Source organism: Alosa sapidissima, chromosome 14 (genome assembly GCF_018492685.1).
Source record: "Alosa sapidissima isolate fAloSap1 chromosome 14, fAloSap1.pri, whole genome shotgun sequence".
NCBI lineage: Eukaryota > Metazoa > Chordata > Actinopteri > Clupeiformes > Clupeidae > Alosa > Alosa sapidissima.
Window position 1 is genome coordinate 19693486 of NC_055970.1, and position 14877 is coordinate 19708362.

The following is a 14877-nucleotide window of genomic DNA, read 5'->3' on the forward strand; positions in this document are numbered from 1 at the left end:
AATTTGTATTTAGTATATTCTTTATCTTCTACTGTCCTTATTGCTTAGTTGTGTTTTTATATTATATACTTTAATTACTTTTTCTGCTGTTAGTGAATGTGTGTGTGTTGTCTGTATGCTACTGAGACCTTGAATTTCCCCTGGGGATCAATAAAGTATCTATCTATCTATCTATCTATCTATCTATTGTGTTTCATTTGGTCTTGGTCTGGGTTAAAATATAATGTATGTTGTTAAGCGTCTGATAATAAATTGAAACAATCGCTGACTGTGCCTTTAAGAATTAGTGTTACCATACAATATATATTTAATAACATTTCATATTTAATTATGGTTATGTTTATGGGATTTGGTAGACGCTTTTGTCCAAAGCGACATACAGATACAAAAAACAATATAATATTTAAAATTTAACAGGGAACAGATTAGAATGTTGGTCAAACTATAAGGAGAATAGCAATAATAAACAACTTTGTCAATTCAATCAATAGCCTAATAAAATAAGCAATGAAAATGAGCATGTTGCTTCTTTCACTGTCGCTTTAACCACATACACCTCAACACATAGGCGTTTTTATTTGTCTTTGCTCTTTGTACTGCACGTCACTCATCGTTATTTTTGTAGAGCAGAGATGAGGGTAGGTTTGGTCTAAGTCTGGTCTATTGTCTTCACATCATACTTATACTCAAACTAATCACCATGTCAGCGATAGTGCTCATGTATATTATAATGGGTGAGTATTCCTTATTCACTGTTTTGGATTTCTATTTGTGAGCTTAGTAGTTTAGTGTTGTATGTGCTGTTGTTATTACAGTGCATGAAAATCTTCTTATTCTAACCAAAATTTCTGTGTCTAATTCAGCTTCAACAGTTTAACATAGAAACTTTGTTCAAACATTGTAACTTAAGTCTTGAAAAGGACACTTGAGCAATGTATTTTTCATTTTTGTAAACTTTATACTTTTTGAGATATTAACAGAAAACCAGCTTATTTTCCCACATAGACTTTGCATTGGCACTATGACATCACAATGGGTTAATTAAATTGATTTGCACCTGTATCAACTGCCAGCTGCTCAACTGATTGCACCTGTATCAACTGCTTTCTAGGCCAACTGTCTCTGTGCCTCTCCATTCTACAAGGATATAAGGCACATTCCATCCAACTTTTTATCCATCCATCTTCAAACCATTCACTCATCCACCCATTAAACTATCTATCAACATCCATTAAACAATCTGCCTATCAACATCCAATAAACTTTCTGTCTATCAACATCCATTACAGTATCTACATTTAAACCTACCAACTCTGTCTCAGGCTTTAAGCATACAATCTGGCTCTCTTAAGACTACAGATCTCTACAACTGTTTCCTCTGCCCACAACTGTTTCAAAATAACAGTCTGCACTACAACAACTACCTATTAAATAATTTAACCATTTAAACTACTTAACTTTTTAAATTGTTCAACCATTCCAACTGTCAGTTATCATCAACTATGATTCCCGCCAACTGTTTCCTCTGCCGACAACTGTTTCAAAATAAGTCCTCACTAGCTAGTTAACATTGTTAGCATAGTTAGCATAACTGCTAGCAAACATTAGCTAAATTAGCTAAGTAACATGTTAGCATAGTTAGCATAACTACTAGCAAACATTGCCTAAGTTAGCTAAGTAATACTGTTAGCATATTTAGCTTGTTTACATTGTTAGCATAGTTAGCTTTGTAGCTAAGTTAACTTTCATAACACTGTTAGCACACTGTTTGCATAGTTAGCTAATTAGCAACATTAATTAAAAATATAGCTGCAAGCAGCAATGTGGGGGCCAAGCAGTGCGCTATAGCAGGAATGGCGTTGCCATGACATGAAAAAGCACTAACAGCAAGTTTGATTGCAATTAGATAAAGAACGGCTGAGAAATAAGCTCATTTACTTTGTTATAGTGGCGAAAATTACACCAATGTCCTTGTGCGTTCTCACAATCAGCTACCATGTCCCTGGACTTCATACACCAAAGAGTTGCTGAGATGTGAGCTCAATTTGTGTATTACAGCACCCCTAGAGGCCAAATGAGACCACTTTCCTTGCATGTCCTCACAATCAGCTACTTTGTCTCTGTATTAAGTTTGGACTTCATACATCAAAGCGTTGCTGAGATACAAGCTCACTTCCTGTATTGCAGTGCCCCCTATAGAGGCCAAGTGATGCCAATTTCCTATTGAGTCATCACAATCAGATACCAAGTCCCTGTACCAAGTCTGGACTTCATACATCAAAGTGTTGCTGAGATACAAGCTCACTTCCTGTATTGCAGCGCCCCCTGTAGAGGCCAAATAATGCCAATTTTCCTAGTGCGTCCCCACAATCAGGTACCAAGTCTCTATACCAAGTTTGGACTTCATACATCAAAGCGTTGCTGAGATACGAGTTCACTTCCTGTATTGCAGCACCCCCTATAGAGGCCAAATGATGCCAATGTCCTTGTGCGTCATCACAATATGGTAACAGGTCCTTAAACCAAGTTTGGACTTTGTACATCAAAGCGTTGCTGAGATACATGCTCACTTCCTGTATTGCAGCGCCCCCTATAGAGGCCAAATGATGCCAATTTCCTAGTGCGTCCTCACAATCAGATACCAAATCCCTGTACCAAGTTTGGACTTCATACATTAAAGCGTAGCTGAGATGTTAGCCCACTTCCTGTTAGGTGGCATCATAGCCATGTGTGATTGGCTATCACGGGCAACTAAACTTGAAATTAAAAACATTGACAAGTATCGTTTGTGCGGCTCGGTCAGAAGATCATCTCCACCAAGTTCCTTGAAAATCGGATGAAATTTGTAACCGCTGAAACTTTTCATAGAGTTTGTATTAAATCCAATATGGTGGAGATCCAATATGGCGGAAAGTGATAGGATTGGGGTCGATGAACTCGGGATGGTCCAAAGACTCAGACGCTACCTCAATTGTGAAAATCAGACAAAAGAGTCAAGGATCACGCGCATGAACGCATGTCCAGCATTGAACTGGTGGTGGCGCCAGAGCGTTCAATATATATGCATAAAAATTGCTGTGAGTGATTGGGACAGTGTCCTGACTAATGGTATCAAGTTTTGTTATGTTAACTCAAAGCGTCACGGAGATGTTAGTCCACTTCCTGTTTGGCGGCTTCGTCACCGTATTTGATTGGCTGTCACGGGCAAACAAAATTAAAATTGAAAAATCTGGCAAGTATCGTTTGTGCGGCTCGGGCAGAAGATCATCTCCGCCAAGTTCCGTGAAAATCGGATGAAATTTGTAACCGCTGAAACTTTTCGTAGAGTTTGGACTAAATCCAATATGGCGGAGGTCCAATATGGCGGAAAGTGACTGGATAGGAGTTGATGAACTCGGGATGGTCCAAGGATTCAGATGCTACCTCAATTGTGAAAATCAGACAAAAGAGTCAAGGATCACGCGCATGAACGCATGTCCAGCATTGAACTGGTGGTGACGCTAGACTGTTCAATGTATATGCATAAAAATTGCTGTGAGTGATTGGGACAGTGTCCTGACTAATGGTATCGAGTTTTGTTATGTTAACTCAAGGTACCACGGAGATGTTAGTCCACTTCCTGTTTGGCGGCTTTGTCACCGTATTTGATTGGCTGTCACGGGCAAACAAAATTAAAATTGAAAAATCTGGCAAGTATCTTTTGTGCGGCCCGGGCAGAAGATCATCTCCGCCAAGTTCCGTGAAAATCGGATGAAATTTGTAACCGCTGAAACTTTTCGTAGAGTTTGGACTAAATCCAATATGGCGGAGGTCCAATATGGCGGAGGTCCAATATGGCGGAAAGTGACTGGATAGGAGTTGATGAACTCGGGATGGTCCAAGGATTCAGATGCTACCTCAATTGTGAAAATCAGACAAAAGAGTCAAGGATCACGCGCATGAACGCATGTCCAGCATTGAACTGGTGGTGGCGCTAGACTGTTCAATGTATATGCATAAAAATTGCTGTGAGTGATTGGGACAGTGTCCTGACTAATGGTATCGAGTTTTGTTATGTTAACTCAAGGTACCACGGAGATGTTAGTCCACTTCCTGTTTGGCGGCTTCATCGCCATATTTGATTGGCTGTCACGGGCAAAAAAAATTTAAATTGAAAAATCTGACAAGTATCTTTTGTGCGGCCCGGGCAGAAGATCATCTCGGCCAAGTTCCGTGAAAATCGGATGAAATTTCTGACCGCTGAAACTTTTCGTAGAGTTTGGACTAAATCCAATATGGCGGAGGTCCAATATGGCGGAAAGTGACATAATAGGGGTCATTGAACTTAGGTCGGCCCAGGGATTCCAACGGTGCCTGATATGTGAAACTCGGACGCACCGTTCAATGGTCACATGCGTGAATGCAATCCAGGTTCGACCCATTGGTGGCGCTAGAGTGTTGGGCATAGAGTTCTGGAAATTGGTGACAGTGATGATGGGACAGTGTTGAATCAATGTGCCAAATTTCATAACTTTAGACCCAGCGGTTCAATTTTCGGCCAGATTTTGACCTGTTGGTGGCGCTAGATGGCTGGGTTTAGAGGTCCGCAAATGAGTGTGAGTGGTCAGTGGAGTGTCCCGAAACCAAAAAATCTGCACTTTTTAGCCAGGCGTTCTATGGGCTGCCATAGACTCCAATGGCAGAAGTGTAATAATAGGAAAAGCTAGTAACTCAATGGGTGCCTTCGCAGCTTCGTCACAGTGAAACGGGAGCAGCATGGGATGGAGGGGGAGGATGTACAGTAGCGAGCTAGCTCTCTGTGTACTGTATATATTATGGTTTTATATGAAAAAATCATGAAACAGGTTCCCCTGCTTGAATACTAATTTTTATTTACATTTCTCCCACTATAGCAAATAGATGCCCATCAAATGTGTCATTTCAAAGAGGTATGTCAATAACACCACATTTGCTTTTGCTGTGGAGTGAATGCTACCAGGCTGAATCATTTAACTCTGTTTTTATTCCAGTAAACACTGCCGGTTTTCAACCAGCAAACATAACCATGAGGAAAACTACTGTATATGATGGGGATGCTTTGGAGTTGACCTGCAATATTCCAGCCTCTATAAAACCTGCTTTCCAGAAACAAATGTACCTTTGCAGGAATGGAGTTGCCTTTAAAATGACTTTATTGACCTCTGATAAAGCTCATTTTGAAATTCCCCATGTTAAAAGAAATGACTCTGGCTTCTATAGTTGTGTGTTCTCAAAAAGGAAAATCGATGTCAGCAAGGTGATATCAGCAAGCAAAAAATCGATCTATATCCATGTTGATGGTAAATATTGAAATTCTAATGTTTTAATGTTGTTCAATTTGTACTGTATAAAGCTAAGTAGTTTTCTGTTTATTAGGAGTCCAAGCAAAATCTGCTGAATCCCTAATGCATTTTGTAAAGAGTATAGTTGTTTTTCGTTTCCTGCCAGTTGGGCAGCAAAAATTGTCCCACAGGCACCAAACTTGGGCTACATCCTCACTACTCTGTTTTCCTTTTAAAACATTGTTTCTTTTTTAAATACACTCTCTGTCCACATTTTCAACCTATGGTGGGACACCTGAAGCGCCAATCACATGACCAATCACGCAATTCTCAGCAATGTAAAATGCATAATTTAACTGCACTACAGATACTACCATGTAAACAGCAAGAATTGTAGATCTTGGATTTCGGTCTCCATGTTTCACTCGCCACTGGCAGACTAGTAGTGGAGGCCGAAGTGAGTCTTAGAGACACATTAGACTGACAAGGTGTTTGCGAATTCACTGTCCGCACGAAAATGCAAAGCTTGCGTTTTTAAATTTTCATGGCAAATGCAGCCCTTTCAAATCGTTCTGTTTCAGGAGCTCGAAAATGTCGGAGTGTGGATGATAGATGTAAACTAAACAAAAATCTTTCGATTCAAATAAAAACGTAATAGTGTGGAAGTAGTCTTGATGGGTTCTTAGCCATGCAAGGATCTGGCAAATTGTCAAATTACCTTGCCACAGCCCTGGGGGGCAAAAAAAGCACATTTATGTCAGAGCCGTATAGAGAGTTTGGCCAACTCAAAATCATGGGCCCCATGTTGGGGACCACTGTCAGATGATGACAGCGTAACCCTATGGGGCGAATATGCTATGATGAAATAAATTGCTTATTTTCACCATGCAGGCATATAAATGTTATTATCAACGTTTGTCTATATGTAAAAGGCCCTTACAGAAATATTTCAGTGTATATTTACCTTATATATCTTAAATTGGCTTGTAAAATCCCCATTGAGTGACACCATCGCCTAATCAGTCTTGGAGCAGTGTTTACTTTTATTTTCCTATTCAGTCTCCTGACGTAACCTTTCGTAGTTCATCCATCGCCGAGGACAGGTAAAGCGTACTCGATGGTAAATTGTAACTGTAATTCTTATTGCATTGTAAGTAACGTTAAGCTATTATCATTATTATTAACAGACATTGATAAACCCTCCCCATAACATAGACTAAGACGTTATGTGATTCTGATGATCTGATTGTTATTTGTAAGACCTAGGCCAACAAGCATGGTATACAACTAGATGTACCGCATAGCGGTACAAAATATGACCGCCGCTCAGTCCTGTACATCCGTTCCGCGAAAATAAATCACACTTCAATTTGTCTCCATATTTTACTCCATCCCCCACTCTTGAAACTTTTGTGTATGCTTGTTTGGCATGCCTGAGTGTGTGTGTGCGGCTGCACAGAAAGTAGCCTACTGGTGCTGAAAAGGTGAATAGATTGTAGAATAGCCAAAGAAGATGTAGCATTGTTATAAAACCTTTAAAATCTCTCAACAATCACAAGTAGGGCAGTTCATCACAGTTCATCCATTGCAACTGGATTACAATTAGGCTACATTGTATTTGCGAAAAGCAAAAGGTATCAGCATTATGTTATTTATTTATTTATTTATTTATTTTTTATGTATTTATAAACAAAAACATCTCTGTCAGTTCCATGCCGTTTTCAACAGCTATCAAAAACAAAGGTCATTTTTGGATGGATGGATTTTTTGTGAATGTTTCTTCTTCTACATAAGATTTTAGTCATCTTTGGTTCATGTAATACTTTATTGTCAATGCACAAATTAAGTAACAGTAGTCTGAAACGTTATTGTTAATGCACAAATTAAGTAACAGTAGTCTGAAACGAAATGCTGTTTTACATCTAACCAGTGGTGCAAATAACTGACATGTCCAAATGGGCCTTGATGAAATGCGTCGCTAGACTGTTCATACACATTTTAACGGGCCAAAGTTGAAGAGCTTTTGTCCGTTATTGTTCGTGCAAATATAGGCTGATTCATGTTCCCTTGCATTGTGTAACTGAGGTCCATGGCTAGTCTGGCTTACATCAGACCAAGCTCAATCTTTTAAGAAATCAAAAAATAAATAGCGGGCAGCACCCGATATTGTTTAATTTTCCGATTGAGTACACGCTTTGGCTATTCTAAATGCAAAAATGCATCAGGGAGTTATGACAAAACTGTAACTAACAAACTAGATCCTAATAGAAAGCTGTTAGCTTCCCTAAGCTACAGGTAGGATTATAAGGTAGGCCTATTTACAACATAAATTGTCAATAGGCTATGCTGGCGACACAAATAAAATCTCCTTTGGAAACCAATGGCTTACGCCTTACAGTATCAAGCGGACTTAAACTGCCATATCGTGGCGAAAAGTTGTAATAACATTCACGCAGCTCCATGAGTCAAGGAAAGCGCGAATGAAGTAGCCACTTCTAAATGGGACCCACTACACAGTAGCTTAAGGTGTGTTGCTAAAGCAGCCATAATGAAATGAAGGCGTCATTGTTTGGATACTTCACACACACGTGCTTTTTAATTTCACAGACTACAACTACCAAGCTGGAATCAAAGCACATCGATTCCCCTCTCACACCCTGCACGCACTTAAAACAAAATAAACAGGCGTCTCAGTCTCACGCATGTATAGGCAAAACTGTATCAGACCGGTGTAACGTTGGTAAATCTTCCATTGCACAGAATGATTTTGTAGCACGTGCAATAAATGACAGTCGAAAGATACAAACAGTGCTGCTATCAATTTGCTTGGTATAACCGCATTTATAGTTTTCTACAAATGCAATCAATCAAATTGGCCTCCATCACTCAACCAACGCTAAAGGTAACATTACCTAGGTCCTTATTGATATTACAAGATTAACGTACCTGCAGTAAAAACCAAGCATGTCCGATAAACATCCTCAGATTTATTTCGGCTTCAAGAAGAAATGGGAATTACACTTCATGTGAACATGGTCCTATCCTTATTAGATGTTCGCTGCAGTAAATTACAGTCCTTGTAGGAAGCCATTGTTTTTCCAACCCACTTTTAACTTCCAACAAAATTACGTCTCACTGCAACGATGCGCCATCTAGTGGACAAACGACTACTTATCGCCAAAACTGAAAATGCAGCCATGATGATGATGATGAATATTTATTTTGGCTTTCTTTTAATCCTACTGAATTTGTAATTATGTATCGGCCGTTCTAATACCGATAGTATGTGGGTGCCTGTGTGTGTGTGCATGTGTATATGTGTGCACCGCCATCTACAGGCCAATGAGTGTAGGCCTACAGTCACTAAATGTACACATAACCTAATTTTTTTAGACCCCCCCATGGATGAAATTCTACGAAACTTGGCATACCCCCAGAGAATGCCAGGTCAATCATACACATACAATTTGGTGCAGTTCTGAACATCTTAACTGAAGATAGGGGCGATTAAAGCAGAGTAATATTGCATTTTCATGGGGGGGGGGGTGCAAATCACAAATGAGTGATTATGAGCCAGGTTGATGTGGGCCCTTGAGACCAACATACCATAAAAGATTCTTCATCCTCAGTGCCACGGTTCAGGTAGTTATTTAGGAAAAACTGTTTTTTTTTGCGGTTCGGGGGGCCCAGCAGGGGGGGGGTTAGGGGGGGATGGTAACGAAATTTTTCCGTAAAAAGTCTAGTGGGGCTACATACCCACCAAATTTCATGTACCCCGGTGGTTCGGTGTCCCGGGTATCGTTGACCAAAAATTCAGGAAGTAGATGACGGGAAAAATTCTTGAATTGTGTGCATGTGTGCATGTACAAGTTTATGTTTATGTGTGTGGGTGTGTGTGTGTGTGTATGTGCGTGCTTGTGTGTTTGCCTGCGTATGTGTGTTTGTGCATGTGCATGCATGCGTACATATGTCTACTGTGTGAGTATGTGTCATACGTATGATTACTGTAAATGTATGTGTGTGCGTGTGTATCTGTTTATGCACATGTGTGCACATGGAATGGGTTAACATGACCCCTGGAGGCAAACATACGGAAAAAATTGGTCATCCTAGGCCCTACGGTTCTCAAGATATTCACAGAAAACTGTGTCTGCCCTACCCTCCTTTCGGGGGGTCCAGTACAGCGGGGGGGCTACAGATCAAAACGAAAACCGATGGTTCCATGCTATCCATGTGGGGTTACATGCCCACCAAGTTTCGTGCACCCCGGTCTTTCAGTGTCCCGGGAATCCTTGACGGAAATTTGGACATGCGAAAAAGATAAAAAAGAAAAAAAAAAAAATCTGACTAAACGCTTCGCTGCGCGGCGGTCATAATAATGATAGTATTACTATATTTTTCCTATGTAATTTATTATCATAAGTCGAAGAGAAAATGTTTTTCTACTTTTTGGGTCATGAGGGAACTTGTGCAATTGTTTCCCGCTTCCTGGTCTTGCACTGCAAGCCAAATGCGCAAAAGTTGAGCATTTTGTTAATAATTTATGTTATTTTTGTAATAATTTAGCATATTTTTCCACTATTTATTGCACTATGTCAATGAGGATCTGATGAATGTTGGTGTCTAACATGGCGTCCACAAACCACATGACCACCTCAGAACCAATTGCATAACAGGATAGCTCAGACCATTCGGTTCCCTAGTTGGCCAAATTCTCTCTATATATGGCTCTGATATATGTTTTGGGTCATCAATTTTTGAAAAATTCTTCTTTTCCCTCTATGTCCTTGGAAGTACCTGAATCAAATCTTTCAAAATTTGGTACACATCATTTATAGACCATGTCAACAAAAAAACATATTTGTTTGACTGGTTGAGCAGTTTTCAAGGATTATGGTTATTAGGGTATGCCCCATAATGATTTATTGCTAATATCTTCAGATTTATTTTAACCAAACTAGGTAGCCACTTCAACATTCTGTGGATGCACACATTTCTTCCGTCCATAGAGGGCGCTGCTACAACTGCCACATGTCAATATCTCATGAACCGCTCAACATAATAACGTAAAATTTGGCACACTTATACATGGCCTCGTTTGAAAACATTTCTTGAATTGCCAGTTGGCTCACGATAAAATCACAGCCAACAGCCATTCAAATTTTACCAGTCTATATCTGCCATCAGTGGTGGAGAAGTACTGAAACTCTGTACTTAAAGGGGTGGTTCAGGACATAGGACCTCATTTCCAAGTTAGCAAGTGTGATATTTATCAGTGGAGACCGTTTTCAGCATGTTTCATCCAGTCCATCTAGTTGCAGAGTTGGCAGGTGCTAGACTAACGCAAGTCATCAGTATGTGTTAGCCTGCCACTAAAAACAGTCTTACCCACTCCACAGTAGCTACACTCGAGGCAAATAAATAATAACGCCAGACTATCGATGTAAATGTCTGGAAGGGGATGCTACAATGCTACAAAAACACATGTCAATATCTCAAGAACTGCTTCACCTGCAAATGTAAAATTAGGAGTGCTTATCCCATATCACATTTCCTAAACTGCAGATACCTTTTATCAAAAGTTGTACTTGTCAAATAGTTGAGAACCTCTTATATAAAGTGCCATTTGTTGGTGTCAAATTAGTCAAATGCTAAATAAAAATACCTTTCATCACGTGTTGAACTTGTCAAATAGTTCAACCATTTTCCTCTCGGGGCCACTTCATCCAAACTGCTTGGACCCCATTGATTGCTGCCAGAGGCTATTTGATTAACCTGCTTGTCACATTTACCAAAGCATTCATTCCCATTCAATACTCTGCTTATGCTTCATGCCTCTTTAGCCTCCCCACTGAAGAAGCTAATTTTATTTTCTTTGGCGTTTCTGGTTGACTTCTTGGTGCTGTTGACATTAGTTGGACTGTGTTTCTACAAAATAGCCCTGACCAGAGGTAAGTTCTTCACAGGCTTTTACTGCATTTGTATCATATTACAGAAATGAAATGAATGACAGCACACTTAAAATAATGTTTTTGCTATATCACAGGAAAGCAGGACAATTTCAGAAAAAGGTAAAATGAAACAAAATCAAAATTTTATTTCAGTGACTTGAGAAACAATGCATGATATAAAAGACTCTTACTTGAACTGAATTTACATAATTATTAACTTCCCCATGTTTTCTTCACAGCACAAGTCAAGAAGTAACTTACTGTGAAATAAATTTCCCAGGTATTTTCGATACTACTCTTACTATGTATTTATTTCCACCATATTGAGTTCAAAGTGTGTTGCTCTTTCCCCCTCAACATTTTAACATCTTTCTCTTTGTAGATAAAAAACCATCAAATGTTCATGTGTGAGTATTGTCAGTGTAAATATCTGGCTGTCTTGCTAATCACTGCACTATACAACAATATACTTTTTCACATACAACATTTTATTTTTAAAATTCATATTTCACTGACATCATGTACACTATTAATTTTAACAGCAGAGAAAGCAGAGTTCTCTACAGCAGTATAAAAGTCAGAGGTGAGTTTAGGTACTTTTGACCTTTACGGTGAAAGGGTTTGTCAGCTATATCTATAGATTTAGGCCTTGTGGTGATACAATTCAGGTCAGGCCAGGAAGTGGAACATCTAATGCTCAGTTTCACTTTCACCATACACAATTGGTCTGAGTATGGGCATGGTTTACATATGACTACCAAGAATACGTTTGAATTTTAATACTATTATTCATGATATGAATTTTATTTTGTAAACTTTTTTTGAACAATAATACAGTTGAAAAAGGGGGAGGAATCTGCACAATGTCTGACAAGTGGCAGAAGACAGCATGGGTTATTTCTGAACTATGTTAACTGAAAGCAAACAAACAAAAAATAATGTTTACTGTATGGATCTCTCCAATGCACACTCCCTAATCCAGGTCCTAGGAGGCACAGCAAGAAATCAAGACAAGATCTATGGATATAAGATTAGACTGAATTGTTTGAAGAAGCTTCACATGCTTCTTCACATATCTTCTGGAACTATAAGAGATATAGTTTGGATCAGGAAATGTTTATTTTGGTTTGCTTGCTTATTTGTTTATCTTTCCATTGATGCATCATTTAAGTAATTAACATATTAAGTGTATATTTGTATTACGCTTCCTACTGTTTAGATTGATGAGCTTCTTGGATATATGGTTTGTATAATGTAATAATATAATAAACAATGACTTCTCATCGACATGAAAAAAAACTTTGCCTGTCAAGTTTTTCATACAAATAAGGTGCACAGAAACACAACAGATAGCAAGTATAGAATTCAGGTGGCAAATTTTCTTCATATTGAAGTAAACGTATGCTTTTACCCAAAGAAACACAGACTCGCAACGGTGGGCTTGGGAATCAGACCCAAGCAAACTGATTGTCAGGTAGCAATGTTACTGCAGCCCCATCACACCCACAGATTTATAAAACATCTTGATATTATAGAACTGTAAAACAGAAGACAGAACATGGATGGTTATCAACATGGTTATCTTCATGCCAATGTCCTCATCTCACTCAATGTTGGAGAATGTATGCTCAAAGAGTCATCTCTTTACAGTCCTTATTTGGGGAAATAAAATGAAAGAAATAGCACCATAATATAACTACAAAAGATGCATAAAATCACTTCTAGGACACTAGTAAGATATATATGAACACCAAAAATCACACATTTACAAATTAATTGATATTATTAATATATATGTGTGTGTAAAATAGTGTTAATCCAGCTATATTTGAATTATTTTTGACATGACTTGAAATTAACAGTCTAAACAATCTAAACCACTTTCAATGAGTTGTTTGTTTTCCTCAATTTAAATAAATATCTGGTTAAAGAAAGGATAGCACACAGTAAAGGCATTAGTTTGAGAGTGTCAGGTGTCTTTTTGGGCAATTTGACTGAACATTGAATACATTTTCTATCAAGGGAGCTACACACATCTATTTTCTTTCTCTCTCCTAATGTAACTAGCAGCTAGCTCGCTTTCTCTGTATTGTTGTCTGTCCCTCCCTCCCTCTCTCCGCCCCCCCCCCCCTCTCCCTTTTTGTCTCAATGACAACCTCACAATCTCACTCTCTATCTTTCTTTCTCTTTCGATGTGGTCAAGTAAAACAGTACACATATGCCATATGTGACAATGTGTTTGTCATTGTCTTCACTAAATGAACTGTCTGAAGGACGAAACATAAAACATAAGTTTTAACTCTACTGCAGCCTATCTGTCTATAGTTGTGTAAGCCACTAGTCTATTCTGATGGATTACATTTTTGTCACTTGTCTAGTCACTTAGCGATTCTGAGCAACTGTGTGTGTCTCAATTTGTATGTAGCCACACACACAGACCACATATGATGCAGGTGGCTAAATTTGGCCGGGGCTGTCCAGGGCTCAGCTCCGGCACATAAGGCTACATTTTGTCTGGTGCTGAGCGCTTCTGTACTTAGCAGGATGCAGCCATTCACACATCTTCAGCAATGTGGGTTTCTCATTCTTATTAATGTCAAATGGAATGTTCTTTGCAGCTTAGTTTTAGAAGAATATGCTAATGCGAGTGGAACTTGGGAACATTAGAACTTACATAGGGTTTTCTTTTTTCTGTCAGTAGGTTAAAGCTATGTCAGCTGCTTGAGAGATTGCAGAGTGAGAAACTGATAGATTTACTGATACATTTACATTCTGCTTAAAACAATGTTATGAATATCACCTTGGTTCTCTGAAAGAAAAGACTCCAATTGGGTGAATGTGAGCCTCCCCTTAAAGCACATAAGGACAGAAACATGTTTGACACAAACAGGTTTCATTTTTAAAGCAGAATGTGACCACATATGCTACTATAATTATTAAAAACGTGGATTCTTTAAAAAAAAAAAAAAAAAAAAATCTGCAACAGCTCAACTTTCTGATGACATTCATGCTGAGAAAACATTTAGCCTGTGTAGTGTGACAGAAAATACCTTTTGTGTGAACATGTTTCTAGAAACACAACAGTCTTTGTTTGGTGAACTGAGGTAATAATAATAATAATAATAATAATAATAATACATTTTATTTATAATGCACTTTTCATCATAGATCTCAAAGTGCTACAGGTTAAAAACAAAAAAATATGAGCAGTTTAAGGAAAAAGAAAAAAACATCTAAAGGGGGCCAAAAGCTTTGCTAAAAGACCTTTCTTAAAACAGTCAGTGGATTGTGGTGCCCTCAAGGTGTCCGGGAGGCCATGCCACAGACGTGGGGCAGCAGCACAGAAAGCCCTATCTCCCAGGTTTGAGTGAGTTGAGCGGATGGAGCGTGTTGTTTTGTGGGTTGATAATTTCTTTGAGTTGGGGGGGGGGGGGGGGGCATGTCCATGGATGCATTGGTGAGTGAGGAGGGAAACCTTGAACTCAATCCTGGTGGAGACGGGAAGCCAGTGGAGTGAGTGGAGAATGGAGGTAATGTGCTCATGTTTCCGCACTCTCATCAGGATCCTAGCTGCAGAGTTTTGGATGTACTGACAGACTCTTGCTAGGGATCCCAATGAGAAGTGC

At 39.0% G+C, this 14877-nt stretch overlaps 1 long non-coding RNA gene across 1 annotated transcript; it reads left to right on the top strand.

Annotated features, from left to right (window-relative positions):
• The first annotated feature begins 11346 nt into the window (after positions 1-11346).
• Positions 11347-11658, top strand: LOC121682509. The gene is made up of 3 exons (XR_006022585.1): positions 11347-11371; positions 11491-11531; positions 11634-11658. It is a non-coding gene; the product is annotated as an uncharacterized LOC121682509 (long non-coding RNA).
• Positions 11659-14877: the final 3219 nt, after the last annotated feature.